The following is an 18,003-nucleotide window of genomic DNA, read 5'->3' on the forward strand; positions in this document are numbered from 1 at the left end:
TATTTCTGACAAGCTGCACGGCAGCCAATTTGAATTTAATACATATTTGCCATGTTGGAGTGTTGAAAATCTCTAGCTCGGGTTTGTAAATTAGGCTACCTGATTGAGCGCGCGTTTGTAACTGATAGAGTGCGCGCTGATGTATTTACACTAAGACGTCAGTGAAAGGTGCATTATGCTTCCTTTTTGCTGCACTTTTTGACATGCCCGTGAATGTTAGTCGTGATGTTTGTCTTCGTAGCCACATTGGAATTCAAAATAGCAGGCATTGCGTTTGTCAGACACATCACATCAGTTAATAGTTTAACTCAGTATGTTAAAATACTTGTTTACACCTAATTTCAGAGTCACTCACCACTTAGAAATCGAGATAGAGATTTTTAATATTTCGTCGAGGCGGCCATATTGGAATTCAAAATGGCGGCCATTCGATGTTTGTCAGACACTCCGAATCAATCTGTCATCAAATTCAATGTGTCAAAACGCTCATGTGTACCAATTTTTGGTGCCACAGGTCATTCAGAACTGAAGATAGGGATCTTTGAATTTGTTTTGTGCTGGCGGCCATATTGGAATTCAAAATGGCGGCCGACCCCGTGGTCAAATCTCTTGGATCCGGCAATATTTGAAATCAGCGCCCCAAAATACCCCTATATGCAAAATTTCATACTTTCCGCCGGATGTGAGCATTTCGACCAATTTTTGTTACATATCTGCCCTACTAATATTCCCGGTGTTCCTACGGCGCAGGGTCTCGCATGCGATTGGCTGGTGCGTCACATGCATTTACATAATTCGGCTTTCGGAGACACCAGATGCAGCGTTTGGGGAATGCTTTGTCCACGCGTGCACGATTTCATGCTCCATTGTCCTTGCTATATAGACCATGGGATGACATGGAAAAATCAGCCTAGTTTTTGAGTTTCGTAGTCCGTATTTAGGCTCCACCTGAAAATGTGCCAACTTAGGGTAATTTAGGGTGCTGAATCCAAATATCAATGTTGCCAAGTCAGCAACATGCACGTTCTAATGATATTAGTGCTTAATTATGGAAATTTATGCAAGAATGTGATATTTTCAGTTTGTGTTGGTGGGTCTGCATTTGGATCACTCAAAATTAGCAAAGTGGGATGATTTTTGTGTGCTGAGTCCATATATGAATGTCATTTAGTCAGAAATGTGTGCCCTTTTTCATAATAATGCTTAATTATGCAAATTTCAGGCATTCTATGCAAAATTCCTATTATTTCTATTTAATCTTGGTATCATGCGTGTGAACCAATGAAAATTCATACATTGGAGTTATTTGGGATGCTGAGTTCATTTATGAATGGTGAAAAATCATTAGCCATCATGTTAACTTGGTATCAGTGCTTGATTATGCAAATTAGATTAATTTATGTAGAACATAGTATTTTCATTCTTTCAGAGCGAGTCTTCATTTGTGGAGCAATGAAAATTAGCACAGTTGTTAAATTGGGGGTGCTGATTCCAAATATAAATGTGGTAAAATCAGTCACCTGCATGATTGTACTTGATTAGGTAAATTTAATTAATTTATGCAAGATTGAGTAATTTCCTCTTTCTTGATTGGTCTGTGTATTTTGATCACGGGGGGAAAAATGCCCAGTGGGGTTATAAGGGTTAGGGTCTGTATGTACAGGAAATGTTTCCAAGTTAAGCTGCATGTGATCAGAGCTTAATGACACAGAGTACAAACTGCAGTGATGCACTGCATTTGGTTTGCAAATTAAGTGCTTAATTAAAGCTTTTCCACATCCACACATTATCCAGGGGTAAATTACGTGTATACTCAGATCTTGGTCATTGTAATAACAAATAATTAATAATCATATTGCCAGCTGATATGATCTCTTATTATTAAAAAAATTAATCTATTCAATCACACAGTCTCTGTATCTCTGTCTGGCTGTCTGTCTGGCTGTCTGTCTCTGTTTCTCTCTCTCTCTCGATATTTTATATATATATATATATATCGCACATCAGACCTTTGTGCAACACAGGCAAAATAGTGCACAAGGTACTTTAAAGTCAAATGAGAACTTACAAAATGTTTCACATCGGAATACCTATGCTATATTGCATGTTCAGTTTACAAATCACTTTTATTTCACTTTAATTTGATCTAAATTTCAGTCACACAAAGTGGTCCATAAGTATCATTAGATCAATGGACATAAACGTAATGGTGAACCAAGAAATATAAACATACATTGTAGATAGTGCAAACAGAAAAAAAGGCTGTATGGTTGTGTGGTTTCTTTAATCTTTACATTCAAGAACACTCTTTTTTTTTCTTTTCTATTGTTTTTACTCTCTAAAAAAAGTCGAGTGAAAATATTCACTCTTAAAAGAGTGAATTCAAAAAAGAGTGAATTTCGAGTAGAATTGGAGTGAATTTTGAGTGAAAATGCTCTTTTTCACTCGTTTTAGAGTGACGTCAGGGATCACTCCAAAATCTTCGAGTGATCCCTGACGTCACTCCAAAATGAGTGAAAATGAACATTTTCACTCAAAACTTCACTCCAATTTCAATCTCAATTTACTCTTTTTTGTATTCACTCTTTTAAGTGTGAATATTTTCACTCGACTTTTTTTTTTTAGAGAGTACAGATGTACCTTTAATAGAGATTATTTATTTGTGAATATGGGAATCCAAATTTCATATTCTTTTACTGGCATAGGGCAAGTTCAACATCGCAAGAAAGAGGAAATAATTGTCAAGAAAGTAACTGATTCTATTACATATATAAAATGGAAATTACACTTATACCAAATATTATCAATTCATCACCTCTGTGTTCTATTCATTAAATGTATAGGCCTACTTTGCTTTGTAACACAAACTAAAAAGTGTGTTTTCATAGTATCTTCAACAGTATCATAAACAATAACTCTGATTGCTACAAATTTTGATTTATCTTTAAGACTATTTTGCCACAAAAGTCTATCAAGATGCAAATTTTTTACAATGTCACATATGCACGAACTCTTAGTACAAAGTCACTTCTTTGAACCAGTTTAACAGCCGTTTTCTTATTATTATGATGTACATGTACAATGAAAAATATTCAGGGATACAAATCTCATACTCAGTATTGTATGTAAATACGCGATTTACAGGTGAAGGCCTACATGTGTATTTTCACTGCTAAATAATGCGAACATATCTTGACATATTGTTGTAATTAATGTGAAGGAAAAGTTCAATCTTCAGCATATGCTTTCAGCCACTTCTTGTTACAAAAAGATGCACCCACGGTGAGATTATTTGCTGTGCATATCATTAAGTATGAGACAGTGTCCAACCAAATGCATATCTATTTGATGTATATGCATTGTGCAAATACCTAGATTCTGCTCTTTGGAGTTTCCCAACATGACAAAACTTCAGATAACAGCCACGATGGTATCCAGCACTCTTTTTCCTTTCACTAGAGAAACACACTGGTATCGATGTAATGACGTGAATGCCACATTTCTTGGCAAAATTCTTTGCTGCATCTCCTTCTAACGAGTCAGCAATCTTAGCCCAACGAAGACAGCAACCAACAATTTTTGTCCAACTTTTTTCTTGATATGGTATGACTTTTCCTATTTCTTTTGAGGACACATGAATACAACGCTCAGCTGAATTTCCAGAGTCTGAAGAGTCAGAAGATGCATAAACCCCTGTCAAATTAGGCAAAGCTTCCATGATGTGATTGTGTGCATTGTCAACAGTACAATGATACTACCACTGAGCTCTGTTGTATAATGATATTCTATTCCCTTGCTAACTCCTTACATCCATCCCACTATGATGACCAGAACTGTCTCTTTTTCTCCGGCCAGTCATTGACCTCCAGCAATACTCTATCTCCACTTGCAGTGAATCACAGACCTCTTTCATCCCTCGAGTAGAGGCGTACCACTAGAATGTTAGAATGACCCCATTGTACATCAGACAACATCCAGCCATGGTAACTTAGGACAAAGTGTATCAGTTAAACCATGATTTACGACCAGGGTGATTTAATCACCTCCCTGGTCAATCCCAAACATTCTGTCCTTCCATAACTTAGAATTGTTGTTGAGCCAAGAGTTAATGCAGTAGGCCTATGGCTCTATGAATATATACTACCTCCTAGTCACGTCTTTGTTTCCATAGCGACTAAAATTTTGTCTCAACCCCCATTCACCCCGTCATTGTAAGTTTCGTTGTCTTTGAATATAACCCCCTAATACAAACACGCTATTCGAAATAAAATTTCATTTGAATTGAACTGAAAATTGCATGTTTACAAGTTGTGTATCATTGATGTATACAAATGAATTGTGACATGCTGGACGACTTCAGATTCAAATCAAATCAATTCATTTATTTTATTCTTTTCTCTTTTTCAGCATAACGTACCACAGAATAAGTCAGGAATTATAACATAGAAATGAATTCAACTTTTCATGATTGATAATGGTTAACAAATAAAATCATACATGCATACCGGCGAAACAAAAAGTTATGGTTCGAGAAAAAAAAAGGAACTGCATGAGATTGAGAGGCCCACTGAAAAGCATGCTTTTATACTGTCAACCACTCAAAAGGATTCTTCTGAAAATATTTGTTTACAAAGCTGAGAGAACATATATCACACATTACATCAGAAAAGAAGCCTCTTTAAGAGAATACACTACAAAACTACATTCATTGTGCATCAGAAGTCTAGTCCATGATACACAAACTATCCCTGTAGTAATACATACAGTTTATGTGCATGAAGATATGAAACACACTGAAAGAGGATGCGAATCCCATTGACTCCTGTACCTAACACACACACACACAACACACACACACACACACACACACACACACACACATATGTACCGATGCACACGGCTGACCACTCAGGCATGTCACTGCACACACGTCTATGATGACCTCGTTCATGCTGATTCAAAGCCTCTTATTTTGTGGCTTTAAAAATCATTTTTGAAGTAAAATGCAACTTTAGCAAAAAAGCCAACAACTTTTTGGATGCAGTATATTTTAAACTAAATTGTTAAAGAAAAATTAGGTCAAGCTCTCTGACGGACAACGAAAAGTCAGAATTTTGAGGGTCATCCCATGGTCTAATAGTGGTTTATAGCTCGCTCTGTTGTGCGTGCTCTTCGTTTGGCTTCCTATCCAAACTATTCTACCGCAATGTTCGACAACGGAAGTGAAACAAAAATCATGTAGCATGACATAATCGTGTGAAAAGAAAACTAAATATTCTTAAATTTGTCTACTTGTACATGTACTAAAAATTATGACAGCAGACTGACTCAATTGAAGGTAGAGGAGAGGAAATGAGCGGTCACATGTGACCAATTATATTCAAATACTACACGTCAAGATCGCACCAAACTAACGAGTCGTGTTTAATTGTTTGTCTGTTTGTTTGTTTGTTTGTTTGTTTTAATTTAATTAGCACCACCGAACAAAGCAACATATGCATGTCTTGTAAAAGCAAAACAAACAAGAAGCGTGACCCTTGCCAGCACTAGCAATTTTCTGCCTTCAAAAGAGTCGCCAATGATGAAGACAAATCAACACTGAAAACGCGATTTGTAAATGTGTGGATTCGCCACCGCTCCTGTTTCATGCACTTGGTCATGGCGTGTGGATGCCATTGCGTAATGCGTGCCCCATATGCATGTACATGTTGTACACCATACGTGCAATTATCGTATTCGCCATCTTGAAAGACGTACTGGTAAATAAACCCGAGCGAAACGCATTGCTTTTCGGCTCAATACGCTGAGCTCCGAGGAAGGTGCCCTGGAAATTTGACTCTCTCAGTGAGCCAATCAGAAGGCGATGTGGTTGCTAGAGGCGGAGCTTAACATCGATTGGCACCATTGTACGGATGGGTGATTCTCCCCTCGCATCGCCGCTCGGACATTGTCTTTGAGAAAGAGGTGAATCTTAAAAGCCTGGTTTCTCGCAATTTTGTCAGGCTAGCAACTTAAAAAGTGCATTTTATTTCTCTTTTTTATGCCAACTTATGGCGCCGAAGAATAAAAGTGTTTTATATTAGTGCAATGCTTAGGAAATGGGCAATGTGATTCAGTGAAAAAAATGAATTTTCAAAATTCCCGACTTTTGCCTGAAACCGTTGTCGCCGGTCACATATGTTTTCTAACAATTACCTTTGTTGATGGTGCTGTTTTCAGACAATACTGCTAGGAGAGAACTCCCCTCATGAAATCACTCTCATTTACTATCCAAAACTACGACAAAAACAAATAAACAAAAAACAAACACGTGGCTTCTCACACACGGTACCCTTCTGTCCATTACCCTTTTCCACCTGATGTTTATTAGCTCAAATATATACATATAAAAGAATGAAGAAGGAAATTGATTAAAATATATTCAGTGAATGGAGTAAAGATTAGAGAAACACATAAATGAATTTTTAGACAATTTGTAAATCAGACGATCAGATACAAAATTATTGGTTGAACAAAAAACAAAAACAAAAAAACTGTTGGTTGAACCCATGTGGTGTCATGAGAAGGCTGCAATAATTCCTGTTGTCACACTGAAGTGGGAACGAAAATTCTACCCAATTGTATTTTCTATGTGAAATGTACATACTTTTTTGCATTTGTTTCTGACATTTATGTATACATAGTGTCAATTCCCGAACTGTTGGAAGAAGGCAAGTCGAGTGCTTTTTTTATTATGCTAAAACTTGCTGATGCTAAAATGTAACTATGCTGGATTTTAAGCTACACACTCTCTGTACGCTCTATGATGCAACAGCTGAAACTGTCCACCGGTCATGCCAATAAGAAACATCAAGACTATTTCGATGACAATAGGCGCGGTCAGACTGGCAAAAGATCGAGAAGTTTAAGATCGCGAAGTTTGAGCCATTGGTACTTGCGCAAGCAACAGCGCGCCGTCCGATGGCTAGTGATTGTGACGAAACAATGCACATCTGCACATGACCATGGCCTCACGCTTCGGAGGCACCGCCCGCAAACAGATCGAGAAATTTCGCGGGAAGTTTCGCAGGAAGTTTGCAGTCACACTGGCAAAATTTCGACATCTTAAAGATCGCGATCTGAAACTTCTCGATCTTTTGCCAGTCTGACCGCGCCTAATGACTCCTCTCTTCAAAAGGCGCGGTCAGACGTCGTATCAATTCCAGAACTGTTGGAAGAAGGCAAGTCGAGTGCTTTTTTTATTATGCTAAAACTTGCTAATGCTAAAATGTAACTATGCTAGATTTTAAGCTACACACTCTCTGTACGCTCTACGATGCAGCAGCTGAAACTGTCCACCGGTCATGCCAATAAGAAACATCAAGACTATTTCGATGACAATAGGCGCGGTCAGACTGGCAAAAGATCGAGAAGTTTAAGATCGCGAAGTTTGAGCCATTGGTACTTGCGCAAGCAACAGCGCGCTGTCCGATGGCTAGTGATTGTGACGAAACAATGCACATCTGCACATGACAATAATGGCCTCACGCTTCGGAGGCACCGCCCGCAAACAGATCGAGAAGTTTCGCAGGAAGTTTCGCAGGAAGTTTGCAGTCACACTGGCAAAATTTCGACATCTTAAAGATCGCGATCTGAAACTTCTCGATCTTTTGCCAGCTAATGACTCCTCTCTTCAAAAGGCGCGGTCAGACCGGCAAAAGATCGCGAAGTTTAAGATCGCGATCTTTATGATCTCGATGTTTTGCCAGTGTGACCGCAAACTTCCCGCGAAACTTCTCGCGAAACTTCTCGATCTGTTTGCGGGCGGTGTCTCCGAAGCGCGAGGCCATTGTCATGTACAGATATGCATTGTTACATCACAATCACTAGCCATCGGACGGCGTACTCTTTCTTGCGCGCGTAAGAATGGCCCAAACTTCGCGATCTTAAACTTCTCGATCTTTTGCCAGTCTGACCCGCGCCTATTGACAAAGGAGGAAAGAAAGGCCCACATCTAGTTACTAGCTTGTCACGCATCTTCAGAGAACAAGAGGAACTTCTTTAAAAGTATACTTTCTCCGTACAGAAAGACATACGTGAGACGAAGGATTCATGGTGGTTCAAAGAAACTTCAAACATGCAATTAGCTGCAAACAGACATGACGCAAAGGCTCTCTTTGAGGGGATAAAACATGTGCACATAAGGTCCACCATGAAATAATACTCAGGTTTCTCCTTAGCCAGGATGGTACTCCTATCAGCTCGTGTAATGATGTAGAGAATAAAGGGGCTGGACATTTGAGTGGTTTCCTCAAAAAAAAAAAAAAAAAAAAAAAAAAAAAAAAAACGTTCTGTAATAGACGACGAAATAATAAATCAAATACCTCAGCATCCTACCATCAATTCAATGAATCAGACACCATATGTTAACCCTATAAAGCCCTATAAAGCCCAAGCTATTTTGACCCTTTCCAGGCCCAAGGATGGTACATTGCCTCCCCCCCCCCCCCCCATATAACTTTTGTTATTGTCTGATGTTTCATCGTCATATTTGGTACATGGGTAGATCAACTCGATCATACTCTACATGAACGCATACTTGAATTTTTTTAAGGTCACCCGTAGAGGGCGCTATTTACCAAAATATAAAGAATTACAAATTAAATATACCAAAAACATGATTTTTCTGTATAACCTCTTTATCCCCAGTATATTATGTCTTATCATAGACCAATATTTTTCATATTTGCCATAAATGATGTGCAAGTCAAAGCTCATTATTTGTTACGGTTGAAATTTCTTAAGGTCACCATATGGGGGAGCTATTCATAACAATATAAAGACATACATTAATATGAGACCTGTGATTTATTGTTTTGGAAAGATACATGCATAGTTATCATATTTCATATTCCCATAATATTGGAATTTAAAGTTTATAAATTGATAATGTGATAACAACAAATGATATTAGAGGTATAACTTTGGTGAAGGAATCAAAATGACACAAAATAGAATGGCAATCTTTAGAAAATACTGTTATTTTCTAGTATCTCTATTATATCTATTGTTTTATGCCGTTGTCACAGAAAAACAAAGGAAATAATAGGAAAAATATTTCAGGGCTATAATTACTTCACATTTTGCTTCTTCAGCAAATTTCAGCCAAGAAACACCCATTCCATACATTATAATATTGTTAATTGGAATAGGAACAGAAAAATATGCAAAATCTGACTGACATAGTTGTCAGTTTCTGGTTGCCATGGCAACTACTAACATCAAATATAGCTAAATTATATATCAAAATGTTCGGAATAAGATTTCAAGAAAAGTCACCAAATTTGGTTAAATTTGAAGTGAGGGCAAAATAGGGCTTTATATGGTTAATGAAGTGGAAACAGCTATAAAAAAGATGGAACTAGAAATGTCGCCAGGGCGACTGGTATGCCTCTGCCATAATGCATGGTTCTCCTAATTGTACGATGTCTTGACAATGTGTGATGACAGTTTCCCATAATTGGCAAAATATTGGAATGACAGGTTTGTCACAAATGTGTTGAATATTCACCTTCCTTGAACTAGATATAATTGGAGAAATGGCTATATTATTTATTGAGTGCAGGTATTTGGGGATTTGAGGATTTTTACCTGACTTTTGCCCCTTTGATAAGTTTATGCATTAAGTAATTTTCAGAGTATGGAGATAAAAGTGTTCAGTATCAAGTAGTAACATTTTGGCATTCTAACTTGACCTTTGTCCCTTGACCTTTGATTCTATACCATAAATTTTCAATAGAATCACTGTCATGTAGAACATGCATACATATCTAATAAGTTTAATTATGATACCTTGAGTCACTTCTAAAATATGGTGGAAAGAGTGAAATTTAGCACTTTCATTTGACCTTTGAATTTTTTACCTTTAACCTTTCGGCAAGAAACTTCCAAGAGAATCTCTATTAGGTAAGACATGTATATATATATTCTGTTTTAAGAAAATTCCTGCAGGCATTGCATAAATATGAGGGAAATAGTGACATTCTGAGGAGTTGAACTTTACCTTTGACCCATGACAGCAAATTCCCTAGATAATCACTGCCAGTCAGTACATGCATGCATATGTACAAAGTTTCATGGAGATACCTTGAAACCATTGCGATATTTTAACATTTTCACTCGACCTTTGACCTTTGTCCCAAACTCTCTCTGAAAAAAAAATAATCCTTGCTTAGCAGTTCACGTATACACCACGTTTCAAGAAAATATCTTCAGAAAATTGCATAGATATGGGGGAAATAGTTAGGTTTTTAGTATTTGACCTTGACCTTTTGAACTTTGCCCAGGAGCATGTGCACCCAAAAGTTGATAGGCACAACTTCAATTCCTCATACATACACATGCCAAGTTTCATTGGGATACCTCAAATGGTTTTTTAGTTACGCTGTCCACAAAATTGATTACGGCCGGACGGAAGGACGGACAACCCGAAAACATAATGCCTCCGGCGACACTTCGTGGTTGAGGCATAAAAAGAGCGGGAAGTCAACAGGCCCTGTGCCCCGTTGCTAAAAACTTTTCGTTTAGGCGCAACTCCAAAAATCAAACGCAAGTCCTTCAAATCTCACACAACTTTGTGTTACAACGGAAATCTGTTGTTGAAAGGACTTACGTTTAAAAACAAGTTTCCCAAACCAAAAGCAACTCTGCGTTTCGTTGAGATCAAATGCAAAGTTGCGTTTGATTCGTAATGGTCAGTAAAACTGCCTACATTGTAGCTAAAAAAAAAAAAAAAAAACGCATTGTCACCACCGGTATGCTGATATTTTGTTCAACAAAGCGTTATCGAATTGTGCAAAGTAAAATAAGTCCCTACACCCCTGCAGACATTTATATTAAGGTCGTATTTCATTAACTGCAAAAATGTACCCGGTTGATAGCTAACCCTCACCCTGCACTATCTACAGTCCGGAAGCGAACACAGCCGCCCCCCCCCCCCCCCCCCACCCGCCTTGATTGTTCAAAGATAACATTTAGGCGCACGTACGTATTCATGCCTACGTACAGCAATGTATTTAGCTGCATGTAGGCAACCTTGCAATGACACCCCCCCCCCCCCCCCGAAATTAAAAGCATACACTTTCTATCGGAAGTAGCGATTTTTCCCACTGTGGCACAGTATTTTCAATCTTATGTAATAACGATCTCGTAATTCACACATGTCAGAACTATCAGCATTATTCGAAATGTAAACTACACGCTGCAATGAATGCGATCGCAAAAAAAAAAAAAAAAATCCTAAAATCCTTGCCAACGTACTCCCCATAGCTTTGTATGATTCTATAGTCCAACTTATTGATTTCAATGTCACATCGGAGAATGTGCTTTAATGAGATTGAAGTTGGCATGAACGTGAGTTCATTCCTTGTGTAAATTTTGCGCATATTGAGGTATCCTACAGCCATTTAAATTCTTAAGTAGCATTCTGTAAAACTTTATTATTCAAGGTATTTGACACTTATTTGAGTATTTTAGCGTATTTTACAATATTTGCCGCCGTTCCTCGCTGCGATGTATAGACGATGCGCTTGCTATTTAAAAGGATTTATTTCGGCTAATTTCAGAGTATTCTCGTCCACAATAATTGACATCTGAATAATTAACGGAAATTAAACGCAAATTGCGTTCAACCTCAAGAATCTTCTAGCAACGGAATCAAACGCAATTTGCGGGCGACACTTGCGTTCCATGTGAAGTTGCCTTTCAACGAAATTTTAGTTTCTAGCAACGAAGTCTTGATCGACTACCAGGTGAGAACTTTAAATATGGGGGACTTCAACTTTTCCATCAATGGAAAGACATGGGAAGCAGACCATCCCTAATGAATGGAGAGAGACAAACATTGTAACCATCTTCACGAAATGTGACAGAGCAGACTGCACCAACAGAGGAATCTCTCTGCTTGCTGTCACATGAAATATCTTTGCTCGTATCACCCGCCAGCAACTTGTGCAACAGGTACCAAAATGCTATTTTTTTCCCGAATCTTAGTGTGGCTTCCGGCGAGATCGCATAATGACATTATTGAAATTATCTTTGCATGTCCCAAATTTGTGGCAACTTCCTCAGCTGTGATTCAATGGTGCCACGACATTATTGTTCCGTAAATTGTTACTTTTGCTCTGAAAAAAAAAGGCTTCCCGACGTTTGCTCAGCCGATATTTGCTCGGCCAACATTTGCTCCGCAGACAATTGCTCCGCCGACATTTTGCTCTGCCGTCAATTGCTCCAACGTCATTTTTTTTCGAAGGTACATTTGCTCCACCGATATCTGCTTCGTCGAAAATTTACTCCGGCACCTTTGTCAACGGTTGCATTTTCTATTAGACTGTAAAATGCTTTTTTATTTATAGATACGTTTTAATTTCATGAATTATATCTAGTACTATGCTAGTCTACATTATTTTGTTATCGTTTCAAGTTATTTGGCTCGATTGTTTCTTTCTTTAACCCTTTCTGTGCCAATTAGTTAAATTTAAGCAAATTTCACACACGTACCAATTGACAGGAAATAAACGTAGCACATAAAGTGTTAATCAATGTCTTTACAGTTATAAAATACAGACGAGTCAGGAAGCACCGATCCATTCAAAAGACTCATGCTTTCAGTATCCCAGAATGCTATGATAATCATGGTTTTGGTTAGTATTTATCAAGAGAAGAGTACGACAGGGACAGGAGTCTCGTGTCAAGATCCATCCCGAGGAAAAAAACAAAACAACAACAAACAAGCAAAGAAAAAAAAACAGGAGCTGTTCTGTGTTTAAGTCTATTTTCCTCTGATGTAGGGGATGCTACAAACATAACGAACCATCTTTCTACAAAGTCTCCAGCTACCATCACAGCAGATAATTACGTCTTTAGTATGGGTATGGCTTCTGGCCATCTCTTATATCGGTCTATGCACTTTAACAGGTATATGGTCGATTGAGGGGGTAATACCGACTATGTCTAAGTGTACGTGCGTTAAACGCGGGTCATGGTTCCTAATCGTACCAATTGACGCATACACATGTTTGTAAATCTTTGAATTATGGAACAGGAGACATTCTTGTGTCCATTCCATCACCGGGCAAGACAAAGCGAACAGTGATTGCGCGTTGCGTTACAAGGACTCACTAGGTTTGGACAGCTCATAGCATTGAAAAATTGCCTTCCGGTGACCCTTCGGCACGAGCGGACGAGTGCGGCCGTGAGAAATGTCACAAATAATTGTGCTACCTGTGTAGATTCGAAGCACTGCCTTCAATAACATAGGATTTATGAGCTTTGGCCTGAGTGTGAAGTCGACACGTGAGTTGTTGCGAAGAGCGCTAACCTGTAGGCCAATGAAGGGTAGCTGGCACAACGTTCTCTGGAAAATTTGTGTGTCTTTGGTCGGTTCTGAATTACGATATGAAGTCGAGCTGCTTTGTACCGCATGGTCTGTAGGGTTGGTGTCGCTTTTAAATTCATAGATTAACAGCTTAAGGTCAATATTGATTATACGCAAAACGATCTACCCTAGCATGTACATGAAGTGTCTGATCGCGACGAAAACAGCTGAGAGCTTACGTCCGAATGCGCAGTACCTGGTCTCGGCAGGCTTCAGCTTATGCGGATCCCCCCCCCCCCCCCTCTCAAACAACAAAAACAAACAAAAACAAAGTGGAAAACAACGAAGTTGTCATGCGTCGCCTTAGAATTTTTGGACCACTCCACCAACTGCGTCGTCGGATGATTCGACTATCAAGTTCAACGGACAGTAGGCATTAGGGCAAGCCACCATCCTGCTGCCGATCACCTGTCTTTAGTCTTGGTAAACGCAGCGTCGGATCGGAGAGTCCAATTCAACGGTGTTCGCGATCATGGGGCGTGACTATGGAGGTATGCGAGCGGTAGAATTTTAGCGCAGCTGGGGATAAACCTTCGGTAAAATTTCAATAGCTCCACGAATCCTCGTAGTTGCTTTGAGTGAAGCCAGAATTTTGCAGTTGCGTACAACATCTACGGGTTTTTTTTTTTTAAGAAGTTGGCTAACACCGGGTAATGCATGAATATACACCAAGTTTGAAGAAAAATCCTGCAGGCATTGCATATGATGAAGAAAGGAAAATTGAATGAGTTGTCCTTGAGCTTTGACCCCTGATCTTTCATCTCATAACCCCAAAATTCCCTAGATAACCACTGCCAGTCAGTACATGCATATGTACTATGTTCCATGAAGATACCTTGAACCATATCTGAGATATGGAGAAAAAAAGGTGAAATGTCAACGTTTTTACTTCACCTTTTACCTCATGACCATAAACTCTCACTCAAGAATCTTCATCGGGTAATGGATGTATATACCAAGTTTCAAGAAAATACCTTCAGGCATTGCATAGATATGGGGGAACGAGTGACATTTTGAGCATCTGACCTTGACTTTTGACCTTTGACCTTGAGTATCTGCACCGAAAAGTTGATAGAAACTACTTCATCCCCTTATAGGCCTACCTCTCAAGTTTCATTAGGACACCTCAAATGTTTTTTTAGTTACGCTATCCACAAAACTGATTACGGATCAAGCCTCCGGCGACACTTCGTGGTAGAGGCATACAAACGAAAAAAAAAAATCAAACAAACAATAAAAAACAACAACTAAACGAATACCCCCCTCAGAAAAAGACAAAGCCATTTTTATTGTTATTATTTAAGCATCTGAGCATCTGACCTTGACTTTTGACCTTTGACCTTGAGTATCTGCACCGAAAAGTTGATAGAAACTACTTCATCCCCTTGTAGGCCTACCTCTCAAGTTCCATTAGGACACCTCAAATGTTTTTTTAGTTACGCTAACCACAAAACTGATTACGGATCAGGCCTCCGGCGACACTTCGTGGTAGAGGCATACAATTGAAAAAAAAAATCAAACAAACAATAAAAAACAACAACTAAACGAATACCCCCCTCAAAAAAAGACAAAGCCATTTTTATTGTTATTATTAAAAAAAAAAATCAAAGACAGAATCATTGTGTACTTTGAAGTGCCAATTGTCACCGGAAACTCTATTGCGTCGTATACACTGTCCCATTTTACCCTAATCGATCAGTGCGTGCGAATTCGAATACTTATCAGGCACTGCGGGTTTGACGGCATTTTATTTCCGATACTGTACTGCGCGCATGTGTGAGATTTCACGTTAGGATGCGTCTGTGTATGTGTCAACGTGTGTGACGTGCGTCATGAAGCACTTACGGTACGCAAATATTTTTTTCCGTACATGGAAACGCTACAGGACATGAATTATTCATAAGTTTAGCTGAAATTTTGAAGTGCGCAGGCGCGTGGACTTCGCTAAATTTCTATGGCTTGGCCAATTTGTACAGGATGAACGGACTCGCATACTGTACATTATCTACATACATGATCACGTGTAATCACTCGCGGGCGTAAGACCAGGCGTCCACTAGGGCGCGGACAAGACGCGGACAAGACTCGGAATGCAAATTTGGTATTCCGCACTCCTTCGGCAACCTGTCCGCACGTTCCTGAACGTGTCCGCTCACTGTCCTAAACATGTCCGGGCGTTTCCGCACCTTCGGGAGAGAGAAAAATTTCCGCGTCCAAATTTTGATCGAGACCAAAATTTGGACGCGGAAACGAACTTCCTGACACCTTCGGCGACTTGTCCTGACGATGTCCTGATGATGTCCCGCTTGTCCGGAACCCTTCCGCTCCTTCCGCACACGATCCGGAAAGAATCCCGCGGTGTGGGGAAGCTTCGCGAATGAAAGCGGAAGACACCAGGAATGTTTTAGGACAGCGCGGAGCCGATGCAGATCTATATATGCAAGTGTCCGGAACCGATGCGGAAATTTTGTGATCCAGACACGAAAATGTCGACACTTTCCGCGAGCGTCATGCCAATGAAACGCAAAATGAGCAAGAAGGGAGGTAAGGCCCCCATGCAAATATCCCCATCACAGGCACACCTTTCGTCTAGTTATGAAGAACAGGTAAATCTAAGGAATTTCCCGTCCCAGAAGGCAAAGAAGAAGGTAGTAGAGACTGTGCCAAAAGCAACCAGAAAGAAGTGAAATCAGCCCCCTAACTTCCTAGTAAGTTTATGTTGTTTTGTTCTTTTCAGAAATTATTTTTCATCTGAGTGACTTTCCTGGTTCCTATTTCTTATTATGGTACATTTTCCTTCATGTTGTTTTCGTATTTTATTTGCAAACAAACTAGGTTGTCCCATGTGACAGCCCAGCTGAAAAATCACAAAAGTAGGTGGAAGTACACTCAGAAAAAAAAAGCATAATTTTTTTGGCTAAATGTTAATGTATTGTATAAACATTGACAAGTTGTTATTCATACGTAAATGATTGTTAATGATACAACATATTAGAACAAAAGACAAATTCATCACACTAAAAAGCATGAATTCAATTGCCAAGATATACCTGTTGTCTCATTACAATGTAATATCTTTGAAGCCCAAAATAATAATGAAGGCTAAAGATGATGGAGGAAAATGAAGAATTTTCTGTCAATTCAAAATTCAAGCGAAATGGGAGAAAAAGCAATGAATTATGAACTCGAAAAAGTGTTAAATTTCTGTCTTTCTTTTCTTTTCTTTTTTTTTTGCTGAGTGTATATATTAAAGTACACACTAAGCATCACAAATCATTTCACAAATATTCTTTACCTGAATGATTTTCGTAGTTGTTATTACCTAATAATTCTATCTTCTCTTTTTGTTTTAGTTGCAAATAAACTCGATTGTAAAATTTGACAGCCCAGCTGACCCCCCCCCCCCAAAGTAAATTAAAGTAGGTTGAAAATATGTCCCCATTTTTACACTTCATTGACAATAGGCTAGTAAGCTCTAAGCATGAAAAAAAAATCTCGGACTTGAATCATTGCAAAATGTTCAAAAGTGATTAAAATAAGAGAGAGTTAGAGATGCACAAGGGTAAACATGAGAGAAAGAAAAACAAATGTAATGATTAGGATCATTTTGGCATGCTCTGCAGAAGTATCAGACAAAACATGTATATACTTCACGATGGATAAAGCACAGGTCTAGAAAAAGGGAATAAAGAATATATATATATATATATATATATATATATATATATATATAAGTAACAAAAATGCAACAAAGTTCATGCTGTATTCACCAACGGTTTATTTCTTGTGAAGAAATAAACCGTTGGTGAATACAGCATGAACTTTGTTGCAGTTTTGTTACTTATCTTTTAATCTTGCCAACACGTGGACTACCTTATCAACATTTATATCTATCTATCTATGACCATTATATACATATACATATGTATCATGTACATTTTATGTATATATATATATATATATATATATATATGGTTCAAAAAGTTTGCGAACATCATCCATGTGACTGTAGGCAGAGAAAAGATTGTCCTCCCAGATGAGAAAAAAAAAATGAGTCGTCAGCCGACATGCAGACAATCCTATTCTTCGACTTTTGGTGGTCACATTTATAAAATAATATTGACCAATCATATCAATATAATATCAGCAGCTATCCTGCGGAATCACAACAAGGAGCATCAATGACGGCTAGCAGTCAAATGAGGAAAAGTCAAAGTCAGGGCCAAATTTATACCTTTCCATTTTCCTGGTATTGTCCGCAGTTTGTCCGCATGCCTAACTTGTGTTGTCCGGAAGGCATCCTGATTGTCCGCGTTCATTCCTGGTGTAATCCTAGACATTTCCGCGCTGCCCGGCTGCGATTAGCATATTCCGAGGTATTTCGCGCTCTTCCGGAGTGATTCCTAGGAATGTCCGCAGTCAGTCCGCGGACAGTCCGCGGACAATCCTAGGAATGTCCCAGGACAAGCCGATTCACAAAGTTATTCCTCGTCTGTCGCGGACAGGATGCCGAAATGACAAAATTTGCTTCCGCAACCCTTCCGGAGCTTGTCCGCGCCCAAGTGGACGTCCGCCCCAAGTACGTGCTC

General features: G+C 38.9%; 1 protein-coding gene across 3 annotated transcripts in view; it reads right to left on the reverse strand.

Annotated features, from left to right (window-relative positions):
* The window catches only part of LOC139720257 (ATP-binding cassette sub-family C member 10-like), a 70,922-nt gene that overhangs the window by 22,941 nt on the left and 29,978 nt on the right, over positions 1-18,003 (reverse strand). The gene's annotated exons all lie outside the window — the stretch shown is intronic.

Source organism: Diadema antillarum, unplaced genomic scaffold (assembly GCF_040938485.1).
Source record: "Diadema antillarum isolate AM-2024a unplaced genomic scaffold, OU_Dant_1.0 scf00000125, whole genome shotgun sequence".
Taxonomy (NCBI): domain Eukaryota; kingdom Metazoa; phylum Echinodermata; class Echinoidea; order Diadematoida; family Diadematidae; genus Diadema; species Diadema antillarum.